This window comes from Schistocerca nitens, chromosome 2 (assembly GCF_023898315.1).
Source record: "Schistocerca nitens isolate TAMUIC-IGC-003100 chromosome 2, iqSchNite1.1, whole genome shotgun sequence".
NCBI classification, from domain to species: Eukaryota; Metazoa; Arthropoda; class Insecta; order Orthoptera; family Acrididae; genus Schistocerca; species Schistocerca nitens.
The window spans coordinates 70,538,949-70,553,526 of record NC_064615.1 but is presented as its reverse complement, the minus strand read 5'-3'; positions in this window follow the sequence as shown (position 1 = coordinate 70,553,526).

Sequence of the window (14,578 nt, the reverse complement as noted above, 5' to 3'; positions counted from 1 at the left end):
GTGAATATCGTGAACACTCATGCTTCGACTTGAGGGCGGAAGTATTTCACTGCTTGCCAATAGCTCGCGATCGTAGGCCCTCCGCATTCTCTGAGATGGTGAGAGTTTCCGAGAAAAAAAAATGTCAATGGTTTGCCACGAAACGTGTGACCACTGTTGTAGCTCCGCGCCAACAGCCGTCTGACTTGCATCCACCACTAATCCAAGAGGTGTATCGAGCTTAGGATAAACTAGAAGTACTTCATCAGTCTATTCTGTTTCACAGCGTCGAATGCGGAACACGTAGCCACAGTCCACTGCACTGTGGAGCTGCCTTTCGTCTTAGGACCAGTCAGCGCTGCAGCCAATGGTTCCAGCAATTCTGCTGCATGAGGCAGTTGGCTACAATAAAAATTTGTGCATGGGAGCTTAATTATATAAGGAATGCAAATACTTTTTAATTTTAGTAGCTGACTGTCCGGTTACGCAGTCTCGTAAACGGTTGGCCCTGACTAGTATTACTCCACAATCTGACTGCATAGCATAACAACAAAGAATGAAAGGAAATTTCCGTTAACACAATTAATTAATTAAGTCCCCAGCAACTATAAAACCTACGAAACAACAAAGCACAAGTGTAACTCTTCTGTGTGTGGAAGTGTGATTCAACGTACACATCTGGCACGGCTCTTCCTCAATAAGACAGGATACTTTAAACACTATTTATACTGAAGTAATTAAAAAAAACAGAAATACTATAACTGCACATAGAAACCAGAAATACAGTCTAATACAAGAACACGAGCCAGATGCTTTGTTGACTGAACCTGTGACCAAGAGGCATTATTGTTTAAGACATTGAAATAATGAGAAAAAAAGGAAAAAAAAGGAAATTTTTACCTTCATATATATTGACGAAAGGTACACTCTGATCATTACAGCATCCCCAATCCAACAACATCTGGTGTCTAGCCCATCAAAACAATACTACAACTTCTGAACAAGCACTCACTACCGCAACTTCTCAACTACGACACGCCACTGCAACATCTCAACAAGCACTGCCAGTGGAGGCAGCTGAATAATACTCTTTGGCGCAATCTCTGGCGCTGTGACTCAGTGTAGCCACCTTTCATATGCCCCTTCTCCATGGGCTAGAATTTGATGGTATTTTTGTCAGCATTGGTGGTGAAAATACCACCAAATTCGTCCAAAAAATACAGACAAAAATTAAAGATAATATTAATAAGTAAATATCATATAATTAAATAAATTTTGGCTTTGCACTGACCCTTCAATAACCTAATATATAAAATACAGTAAGGATTACAAATGCTTGCATACATATGATTTTACATAATAGTTTACACAAGTATCATGTGGTTAAACAATTCAATCCATAGCGTCAGCAATGACGAATATGTGCAGGTAAGAGTCTCATAACATTTCATAAACAGTAAACACACAAAAAATCAGTTTATACAAATATTCACATAAAATTCTTTCAATAGTTCAATAAACAAGTAGAACTCCTCAGAGTAGTTGACAGTTCCAACAGTAGCACCCAGCAATGATCAACAGGTGCAAATAGCAGTCTCATAACATTTCATCAGCAGTATTTAAACAGCTTCAACAGTGACACCCAAAAATGGCGAGCAGGTGCAGACACCAACAAGTGACATTATCTCAGTAGAAGCAGTCCATTAGTGGCACCCAGTAATGTTGAACAGGTGCAGACACCAACAAGTGACATCATTTCAGCAGAAGCAGTCCATCAGTGGCACCCAGTAATGTTGAGCAGGTGCAGACACCAACAAGTGACATTATTTCAGTAGAAGCAGTCCATCAGTGGCACCCAGTAATGTTGAACAGGTGCAGACACCAACAAGTGACATTATCTCAGTAGAAGCAGTCCATCAGTGGCACCCAGCAATGTTGAACAGGTGCAGACACCAACAAGTGACATCATTTCAGTAGAAGCAGTCCATCAGTGGCACCCAGTAATGTTGAACAGGTGCAGACACCAGCAAGTGACATCATTTCAGTAGAAGCAGTCCATCAGTGGCACCCAGCAATGTTGAGCAGGTGCAGACAGCAGCAAGTGACATTATCTCAGTAGAAGCAGTTCCAACAGTAGCACCCTTCAATGTTGAACAGGTGCAGACACCAACAAGTGACATTATCTCAGTAGAAGCAGTTCCAACAGTGGCACCCAGCAATGTTGAACAGGTGCAGGTAACAGTCCATAATATTCACGATCACTAATTAGCCAGTTCATCAGAGTTCATTAGCACAAATTAAACATCTCCTAGTGGCACCCATCATGTTGAACAAGTGCAGGTAACAGTCCATAATATTCACTATCACTAATTAGACAGTTCATCAGAGTTTATCAGCAGAAATTAAACATTTCCAAGTGGCACCCATCATGTTGAACAAGTGGAGGTAACAGTCCATAATATTCACTACCACTAATCAGACAGTTCATCAGCAGAAATTAAACATTTCTAAGTGGCACCCATTAATGTTGAACAGGTGCAGGCATGAACAACAGTTTGAATGCACACACAATTGCTTGTACAAAATTATTCTCAATGCTCTTACACTAAACATACAAATTATAATAAACACACAAATGATATCAGATAATTGTCATATTAAATATTACAAATACACAAATATCAGTAAACGTATAATATTTATGGGTGTCAGTGCAAGCCACAACAAACAAGTAAAATAATATTTAGGAGATAGGTCGGTACCAATTATTTGAGATTAGGAAAGGAAAACACACAAAACACACTCACTCATCCTTCATCCACATTAAGTACTACTGTGTAATTGAATAGTGTTAACTGTGTAAATGCAATTCTGTCAAAGATCTGATGTTCGACATGTGTATCAAGTAGTAGTGGCAACAGTGTATAACAGTCAATAATAGTTAGTCAACGTCATAGTCATCATGTCAAGACCAATGTTTGCCAATCCAAATCAAAATGTACGGTTGCTGAACAACTGTCAGTGTGCCAAGATATGCAAATGCTTCCTCTCTCCAAAAAAAAAAGTATATACTGCTTAGTGATTTAATAAAGTGCGTGTGTAGACTATCTTCCTTCTACTTGAGTGTTCTAGTCTGCCAACTTCATCCTCCTTGTTCCATATAAACCAACAAAAAAATATGCTCCTCACTTACTTTACCTCTTATCCACCAAAACTCCAATAATCATTATCATAACATAATCTTAATACTTCAATAATACCTCTTACGTCGATACATATAAACCTTATCATCAATATCATTTACCTTACATCTTGTCCACCAAAACTCCAATAATCATCAACTTCACACAATGTCAATACCTCAATAATACCTCTTCAATACATCGATACATATAAACCTTATCACCAATATCATTTCACTTCCATAACAACTCTTTCCTCTAGTCAGTCTCCTCGAACAAGTACAGATAAAATCCTAGTGCAAACTTCAATTCATCATCCCATACAATCCGAAGACACAAAGTCCACACACAACCTCTGTGTAATCCAACTGACCCAAATCTTCTACTCATTATGAATTATAAAATACATTTTGGTTACCTTGTTCATCATAAAATAAAAGAAATGCATACATGACCTCTAACAGCCTTCAGTTTGAATAACTTTCAGTAAGTAAGTATGAGTTGGGAGTGTGAATGATAATAATATTTCACAGTGTGTACACCACTTCAAGAATCATGGCAAAACAGAAGCAAACATGTGGAGTATTTCTTGTGTCAAGTGTCACTTACTATTTCAGTTGCTCACGAAGAATGCAGTGTAATAACTGTCAATGGTCTAAACCTTGTGTTGGTATGTCATATCGTTAGCTTCCATCCTATTAGCATAAATTTATACAGCTTCCATAAAACCTCCAGCTCATGTAACTTCTATGAAGATTCTTGTACCAATGTCGTTCGTAGAATTATAGCAGTTCATTTTCTTATCTTAAAATATAAGGCACTATGCGTAAGCAAAATATGCAATAGCGAGTAAATATACCAGTAGAGAACACAATGTCAACAAATGGATGTACTACAATCCCTACAGCGAGGCTCTGCCAAGCAAACAATCTGTAATTAATACCATAGTGTGACCTAAACTCCATGTTCGTACCCCGTATATCAGCATTTCTATACACAAAATTAAAGAGTAGTTATGACAACAAACAGAAATGTATAAATATGCAATCCATACGCAAAGCAGCAAATATGTATCTTACATAATAAACAGGTCATTAGCATCATATCAACATAAGCAAATAATGTTCATATGTAATCTTAATAAGTAAACATGAAGGCGCAAGCAGATAAATCATAAAGTATAACTTACATACATAACTATATCAGCACAACTACTCAGGTTACAACTATAATTTAAATAAATAAGCACAGCAGGCACATAGTAAAAAAAATGTGACATCAGTGAAAAAGCATAGCAGCCAAGCGATGCATAATATACATAAGTAACAACCCTGTTCATTAATCAATCATTGTCAAAATCAGATAACACAAAGTATAAATCACATAATCGCGAGCAGAAAATTACGTCTAAAGTACGTACCTAAGTGGAAATATATTACCTGAAAAATAAACTCAATTAATAGTTACCTTTTTAGTTTATTAGTTTCTTCTTGGAAATTACATTCTTCCTGAAAATTTCTCGATAGCAAGTCCTCTTAACGTCGGAAACACACAGAATTTACCTTAAGTTATTAAATATTTTATACAACCGCATCCTGAAAAATACTGAACGTTAATAACATAATTTATCAAGTCACTATAGCTTTATACTGAATTTATGCGGAGGAATTACATTGTGTATTTGTTTACGGCTGTCAGTGCATTCACACTGAGCGCTCGATCAGCTGTAGGTACGCGTGACGTAGGAAGTAATTGTTTGCGGTCAACGACTGCCTTATGCGGCGCGCAGACTTGACTGTTGCTTTGAGTATGTGCCGCCGCCGGAACACGGCGCGGTATCCTTGTATTCTCTGCATATTTACGTATAACTATTGGTTTCTCGAAAGTATGTCATTCCACAAAAATTTTAACGTTTGATATATGATGTATTCCCCTAGAGCGCCGTGATTTAAGAGTTTCTACTTCAACAGTGTTATCATGAATGATTTTGCGAACCCTATATGGACCGTTATAAAGCAGAAAAAATTTGCGACACAAGCCCTTTCCTTTGTGAGACAAACGATGAGACTTAATTAACACCTTTTGACCAACTGACAAGGTTTTTAAATGACCAGGACGTTTAGCTGATTTCTCTCGTCTAGCAGCCGCAGATGCAATATTTTGCAGAGCCAGGTTCACAACTTCAGAATGTCGCAGTTTCCGTGAAGGCGGAAAAGGAACGATTTCAGAAATGCGATTTGTCGGTGCTTTATTTTTTAATATCAGTATAGGCGGTAAAGAAGTTGAATCATTAGGGAGTTCATTCAGAATGTTGTGAAAAATATGAAGATACTGATACCACGTTCTGTGATTCTGATGACAATAAAGACGACACAGTTTATTGATTTCCTCCATCCATCTCTCTGAAGCGTTAGATTGAGGGTGAAAAAGTGAAATGAAAATTGGTTTAATCTTACGACGCCGTAGAGTACGAAGTCAAATTTTAGAACGAAACTGTGATCCATTATCTGATATAACCTTATCAACATGACCCACTTCTTTAAGAAAATGTTTGATGAAAGCATTAGATACTGAACGAGCTGTTGCTTTGCGTAAAGGTGTAAAACACACATATTTTGATGTCAATTCCACTGCTACCAAAATGTACGCAAAACCATTAGTAGAACGAACCACTGGACCGAACAAATCGACTGCAGCCATCTCCTTTAATTTCGCTGGAATGATAGGAAACAACGGTGCTCTGTGAGAAATAGTTGGCGGCTTAGCCTTTTGACATAATTTGCATTTGGCAAGGCATCACGAAGTTGTTCAAATTCTGATTGGGCTTCCTCATCCCAACACCAATTAGAATTCTTTCCAGATAGTTCACATAAACGAGGTGTGGCCAAATCGTCCAATCTAACAAAGCGTCTAAGAAAATTACAGATACCAAGGAAACTACGAACATCACGTTTTGTGGTAGGAACAGCATAATTACGAATAGCGTCTAGTTTCTCTGGATCAGGAAGAATACCTTCTGTAGAAATAATGTGACCAAGAAATTTCACCTGAGAACAACCAAATTCAGATTTTTCCAAGTTCACTGTAATGCCAACTCTTGCAAAAATACGTAATAATGAATCCAAAATTTTGTTATGCTCACTCCAAGAACATTTAGCAATAAGAATATCGTCAACATATGAAGTAATATTGTCACGAAGATAAAAAGGTAAAATTTCGTTAAAACTACGAATGAATGCTGCTGAAGTTACAGTCAGTCCGAACGGTAATTTCCGAAGTTACTTTTGGGTAAATTAGTCATATCCGGTTATTCTTTACCGACTCTCTAGATAGATTGATAGTTGAACAGTTGTTTTAATAGATACAAAGAATAGTAGAAGAGTAGGCAGCGGTGCAGAAAACTAAAAGGGAAATAGCACCACTACAGCTCGGGGCCCTGTGCACGCTACGGCACATACTCACTTAGTGTAGTGAATCCCCTGAGGACTTAAATAGCCACACATAAATTCCAGCTTGTGACTTAGTGGCCAATTTCGTAGAAGTGCGTACATAAATTGGTCTAACCATGAACATGGATGTATGTCATTCTTAGAATTTCGAAAGATCTTAAATTTCCGAACAGTTAAAAAGTGTTTATAGTCAAAGTTTTCGCCTTGTGGCGATAAAGACCTACGGCGTCTGTCCCAGTCCGAATGTCGATTATTGTCAAGTTCGCGCGCCTGGCGCTCTCTTGTTGCTTCTCGTAAATGAAATAAATTATTTTCTTCAAAGCCCTCTGCTATCGGTGATTCTAAATTTCTTCTGCTGTCTTTTCCTACGATTTCACCTTTAATTTGTTTGACTTGCTTTCCTAATGACTCAAATTCCCTTTTAATGCGTTCATTAAATTTTCCCTGATTTTCAGCATGTTTATTTATGTTCTGGTATTCTTCGGTTTCTACAAATGGCAATGGAGCTGTATCATCTGAATCTCTGTCCCCATTTAAACTAAGATTTGTCAATTTATCTGCAATCTCCTCAACTCTTTCCGATAAGTCACCTATTTGTTCTTTCTATTTATTTACATCTTCCGTAAGTGTTGCGACTCGGGTTTCAGTATTGACACATTTAGTAGTTAACTGTTCATACTGTTGTGTTAGGTTATTTATTCTGTCATTTGGTACGGATTCCTCGATTCTTTCAAGTATTTCTTCCTTATCGTGTGCACATTGTAAACTTAACTCTGAAAATTTTTGTACTATCATGCGATCTCTTTCTTCCTGTTCTCTATCCTGTTCCTTTTGTCTGATTTCTATTGAAATTTATCTATTATTGTGAGCATTTAAAATCGGTTGTACTTCTTCTCTAATTTCTTTCTTTAATTCATCTTTCATGTTTTTGAAGCATGTCCCGATTCGTGAGTCTAACCATGTTTCCATTGTTCCCATATCAGTTTCTAACCGTGTTGCCAAAGTTCCCATCTCTGTTTTTAATTCAGATCCTAACTGTGATCCCAGTGAGTCTAACTGTGTTTCCACTGTTCCCATGTCAGTTTCTAAACGTGTTGCCAAAGTTCCCATCTCTGTTTTAATTGTTGTGATCCCATTGAGTCTAATCGTGTTTCCATTGTTCCCATACCAGTTGTAATTGTTCCTATTTGTGATCCCAAATTTAATATTGCACTCATCAACTGCTCCACATTAACTGGTTCAAAATTCTTTTCGCCCCTAACATTTCCCATAAAACTAACTTCCTTCGTCATAGACGTAAAGCTATCTGTGTTCGATACTATTCCAGAATCTTATGTCGTTAATCTCGTATTCTGAAAATTTTTTGATTGTGAAAAATTTTGAATTGGTTCTGGACTATTTTCCCGACTTATTAAATTGTTTTCAACTTCATTATTCATCATCCTGTTCTCCTGTGTTGGCGAGTTCGCCATGTTAACAATTTCGTCATTCTCACTATTCATCATTTTTGCCTTTTTCATCAATTGCGTAATCATTTACAAAACATACAAAACTCGTCACTATACGAAAATTACACACAATGACACTTTATCACCAACAATATCATTCACACGAAATGCTTCCCTCAAACACGATTAACAAACAATTGAAATCTTCATAACTGCACAAAATTGTCAAACCCGTATACAAGACAACAAAAATTAAATTCTGCAAAAATACCATTAGAAGAATGACAATTACCAAATCTAAACACGCAATATAGACTACAATTACTAAACTACAAATTACTACAACACTACTACTGTCTGCTATTTTTACAATCAGAAGAATTCCAAGGGACGATCCGAAGCAGCGGTCGTCACGTGCATGGGGACTTAATTAGATACACTCCTGGAAATGGAAAAAAGAACACATTGACACCGGTGTGTCAGACCCACCATACTTGCTCCGGACACGGCGAGAGGGCTGTACAAGCAATGATCACACGCACGGCACAGCGGACACACCAGGAACCGCGGTGTTGGCCGTCGAATGGCGCTAGCTGCGCAGTATTTGTGCACCGCCGCCGTCAGTGTCAGCCAGTTTGCCGTGGCATACGGAGCTCCATCGCAGTCTTTAACACTGGTAGCATGCCGCGACAGCGTGGACGTGAACCGTATGTGCAGTTGACGGACTTTGAGCGAGGGCGTATAGTGGGCATGCGGGAGGCCGGGTGGACGTACCGCCGAATTGCTCAACACGTGGGGCGTGAGGTCTCCACAGTACATCGATGTTGTCGCCAGTGGTCGGCGGAAGGTGCACGTGCCCGTCGACCTGGGACCGGACCGCAGCGACGCACGGATGCACGCCAAGACCGTAGGATCCTACGCAGTGCCGTAGGGGACCCCACCACCACTTCCCAGCAAATTAGGGACACTGTTACTCCTGGGGTATCGGCGAGGACCATTCGCAACCGTCTCCATGAAGCTGGGCTACGGTCCCGCACACCGTTAGGCCGTCTTCCGCTCACGCCCCAACATCGTGCAGCCCGCCTCCAGTGGTGTCGCGACAGGCGTGAATGGAGGGACGAATGGAGACGTGTCGTCTTCAGCGATGAGAGTCGCTTCTGCCTTGGTGCCAATGATGGTCGTATGCGTGTTTGGCGCCGTGCAGGTGAGCGCCACAATCAGGACTGCATACGACCGAGGCACACAGGGCCAACACCCGGCATCATGGTGTGGGGAGCGATCTCCTACACTGGCCGTACACCACTGGTGATCGTCGAGGGGACACTGAATAGTGCACGGTACATCCAAACCGTCATCGAACCCCTCGTTCTACCATTCCTAGACCGGCAAGGGAACTTGCTGTTCCAACAGGACAATGCACGTCCGCATGTATCCCGTGCCACCCAACGTGCTCTAGAAGGTGTAAGTCAACTACCCTGGCCAGCAAGATCTCCGGATCTGTCCCCCATTGAGCATGTTTGGGACTGGATGAAGCGTCGTCTCACGCGGTCTGCACGTCCAGCACGAACGCTGGTCCAACTGAGGCGCCAGGTGGAAATGGCATGGCAAGCCGTTCCACAGGACTACATCCAGCATCTCTACGATCGTCTCCATGGGAGAATAGCAGCCTGCATTGCTGCGAAAGGTGGATATACACTGTACTTGTGCCGACATTGTGCATGCTCTGTTGCCTGAGTCTATGTGCCTGTGGTTCTATCAGTGTGATCATGTGATGTATCTGACCCCAGGAATGTGTCAATAAAGTTTCCCCTTCCTGGGACAATGAATTCACGGTGTTCTTATTTCAATTTCCAGGAGTGTATAATGCAAATAATTTTAATTTTAGTAGCTGACTGTCCGGATACGCAGTCTCGTAAACGGTTGGCCCTGACTAGTATTACTCCGCATTCTGACTGCATAGCATAACAACAAAGAATGAAAGGAAATTTCCGTTAACACAGTTAATTAATTAAGTCCCCAGCAACTATAAAACCTACGAAACAACAAAGCACAAGTGTAACTCTTCTGTGTGTGGAAGTGTGATTCAACGTACACATCTGGCACGGTTCTTCCTCAATAAGACAAGATATTCTAAACACCATTTATACTGAAGTAATTAAAAAAAAACAGAAATACTATAACTGCACATGGAAACCAGAAATACAGTCTAATACAAGAACACGAGCCAGATGCTTTGTTGACTGAACCTGTGACCAAGAGGCATTATTGTTTAAGACATTGAAATAACGAGAAAAAAAGGAAAAAAAAGAATTTTTTACCTTAATATATATTGACGAAAGGTACACTCTGATCATTACAGCATCCCCAATCCAACAACATCTGGTGTCTAGCCCATCAAAACAATACTACAACTTCTGAACAAGCACTCACTACCGCAACTTCTCAACTACGACACGCTACTGTAACATCTCAACAAGCACTGCCAGTGGAGGCGGCTGAATAATACTCTTTGGCGCAATCTCTGGCGCTGTGACTCAGTGTAGCCACCTTTCATTTGGCATAGCAAAGAAATAACGCAATTCCTTGATTGTGGTTGGACTAGCTAATCTTACCTTCTATGTGAGAGGCAGGGAGCCCGCAGCAGGGAATCTATGCCCCAGGAAGGTCACTTCAGTTGTGTGAAAACGCTCTTGGCAGCATTCAACACGACTCCACAATGCTCCAAACGCTTGAACATAAGTTGTAGATGCCGTCGATGTTGTTCCTCAATCTGAGATAACACGAGCGCGTCACCCAAGTACGCAAAACAGAAGGGTAGGCCTTGAAGAAATTAATCTTTGCCATGTGTGCTCGGCGTTTCGTAATCTGAAGGTCATATAGATGCTCTCAAACAGACCAAACGGTACTATAAGTGCTGTCTTTGGAGTCTTCTCTTTAGTCACAGGCATCTGAGTATAGGCTTTAGCACAGTCTAAGATACTGAATATTGTTGCACCATGTAACGTGTAGTTGTTGTCTCTTAATAACAGAATAGAGTATTGGCCCAGCACTGTTCTCGCGTTCAGCGCACGACAATCTGTACACGAGCTCAAGGCTCCAACTTTTTTCAGCACCAGATGTAAGGCAGAAGACCACAGACTGTTTATTGGTCTAATAACGCCCTCTCGCAGCGTGGTGACGAATTCGGCTTTCCCGATTTATAGATGATCTTGTGCTAAACGTCTAGGTCGGCATGATATTGACGGTCTGTCGTCTTGATGTCATGCACTGTATTTTGCTGAATCTGTTTAGGTGCGCCAAGTGGCCTAGTCAAATTCGGAAACTGCTTCAATGGTCAGGCATAGTCGCCCTCATGTGCCTGCACTAGCTTTGTACTGTGGACGGTTGGACTGCGATGAAAACTGGTGGCTGTTAAACCAGTAATGCTGTCCACTAATCGGGCGTCTGCCACATCTGGAAAGTGGTTTTAATGTACTAGGAGATATGCACTGATGATCGCTGCCCTGTCGTCTGCAACAGTGAAATTTCATGTGGATGGACGTCGCGGACCTAAGTTTGGCTCCATTTACTAGGTTCCATAGGTCGCAACAGTCGAGTTACTGGCAGCTGTTAGACTGAAGGCAGTTGGTGGGCAACAGCTATGCAACGAAGACTGTTTTTATGAGAAATTTCAGGCCAGAACCCCTGTCGCTGATGAACAGGCGCTCGGATGGCGAAGGGCAGTCGGATGCGCCTACAATCGACTGCCGCTAGCATTTGGGAGGAAGCTGGGTGACATACATTTTTGCGCATTCTCGCCAAAACTGCGGTGGTACCAACACACAGGCTGTTGCTCTCCTTGAACAGCTCATCGAACGTCTGCGGTAACGCTCTCTGTTGTTTCTGGCGCCGCCTTGTGACGGGAATGCTCGAACATGTGTATATAATATATCTACGTTTCCTGCGAGCAAGTCGTAATTGGCACGCGCTATTGTTCTGCTGCTTTGCGCCGCGACCGCGCTAATCTGGGCAGCAATGATAGCTCACTGTGTGCCGTCTGTCAACTCTGCCACGACATCCAATGGCGTGTTAGTTTATAATGCCACTATTGTCTTAATTTGCAGCAGTAATCTACCGCTCCACAGTGTACACGATAAGTTGTCTGGCACAGTGATGGTGTCTACTTTACTGCGCAGGAGCCTCAGGTATTGTGACGGTTTACGACCACCGGTGTCTTCCTACATAAGAACTTGTCGAATGCGATCTTTCAGCGAAGCAGCGACTCTATGTATTAGTTACGCCTTCAGTTTCTCGAAGGAATTCGCCGCTGCTGGTGCAGTTATGAAGTCTTGGACTTCGGTTGTGAAATGGTCTTCCAACTGGATTACAGTGAGTGTGAACTCGTGGTTTCGGCCGTAATTGCAGCACAACAAATCTTGCTTCCATTTGTGCAAACCATAAGACAGGTTTACTGGGACACACTTGTGGCAAACAGACCACTAGTCTCGATATGGTGCGTCCTTCAGACATCTCCTGAGCTCAATAGAAAAAACGGGTCTGGTGCCACTTCCTTCAGCTCGAGGGTCACATCAGGGTCACCACTTGTCAGAATATGCGCAAATAAACCTGATCGATTTAACATCTCTAATTAATCCGATGTCAGAGGATTAAGATCGCCAGGAAACTCTTTATTCAGTGAAAAAAGGAAGCTAACTCACAATCAGTTGTAAGCCAGATCGACAAAACACCACTAAAAACATTTTAAAAAATCATGGAACTTAAAAAATCGTGCTTGGAGGATGCACTAGTATATGCGGAAAAAAAAACAGTGTCCCTGGTGGCCTGGCGCTGAACTCATTGACAGCCGCAATTCACTATTATACACGAAACACAGGGCCCCTGGTGGCCGGCATAGAACTATCTTGACATCTACGATTCCACTGTTACATCACGCGACATTGTGCATACACACTCTTAAGCAAAAACTTCACTTCTCTGCACTAGCGCGTAAAATATGGAGTGTCAGACGCTGTAAGTTCATTTTTATCGCAGTGAATTGTAATTATTCTCATGAATTACAACATACTTCACACAACCACCACACTTTTACCGTCAGGGAAGCTTGTTGTCAAATGCTTTTCATAATACAAAATTGCGGTTGTAAATAACAGGTTCTCACTTCCAAAAAAGAATAGGAGAGTATAGTTTCCAAAATTGCAATGAATGTATCAGTTAAGATATGAGTTGGTGCTATAATTTGTGAACAAGAATGCCTACCACAATCACTACGATACTGTGCTATTACAATCTTTTTTTCGATTTCAGAAAACTTTTATAATAATATTACATTTATTATTCAAAGCACATTTAATTATGTATATATAGCCAGACAAAATTACATTACGTATATGGCCCCAAAATGAATAAACCGATCATTTAGAACGTAGTCAGTTAACAGGTGAAACTGAATAAGATGAAGGAAAAATTCCTGTATTAGTTGTTGTTAGAGCTGCACCTTTTTCTAGATTGAAGTCAGCTGATAGGTATACCTGCTTAAAGGAAGTCTCTCAAACTATGGGCTCACCTTCCGAGGAGTAGAGAAGGAATTATCATATTTCATCAAAATTTAAGAGGTATTAGAGATAAAGTTAGTGAACTGCTCATAGATGTTGACTCTGAAATTATTGGTATGTTGGAGCACCACTTAAATAAATTGACAATTCAGAGGCTTCCTTTACCAGGATACAGATTAGCTGGCTGTTTTTCAAGGAGTTCCCTGTGGGGGCGGGGAGTGGCTATGTACGTAAAAAACAGTATTCCATTTGAGTCCATAGACGTATCATGGCACTGCACTGAACAGATATTTGAATGCTGTGCGGGGCAGTTGAGTTTAGTGAAACTGAACTTATAATTGTTGTTGTTTATAGGTCCACTAACTCTGATTTCAGAGCAATTCTGCTCAAGCTGGAGAGGGTTCTTGATTCACTTTGTACGAGGTATCAGAAATTAGTTATATGCAGTGACTTCAATAAGAATTTTATATATGATGGTGCAAGTATAAGGACGTTGGTAGGTCTCCTAAATTCATATGATATGTTGCAGACTGTGTTTTTTTCCAAATAGGGTGCAGGGGAATAGTAGCACAGCCATAGAAAATATTTTTATTCATTCTTCATTACTAAATGGGCATTCTGTTAGTAAAAGCATGAATGGCCTTTCAGACCATGATGCACAAATTTTAACACTAAAACGCTTTTGTACTCAAACCAATGTCATATTTAATTAGAAACTATGTAGGAAAGTTAATCCAACAGCAATAGAGAGTTTTTTAAACCTTGTCAAGGAACAAGAGTGGCAGGATGTTTATAGTGCCAACAAAATAGATGATAAATACAATGCTTTCCTCAACACATTTCTCATGCTCTGTGAGGGTTGCTTTCCATTAGAACGTTCTAAACGGGGTATTAGCAGTAATAGGCAGCCTGGCTGACTGATTAGTGGGATAAGGATATCTTGTAGAACAAAGTGGGAATTATATCAA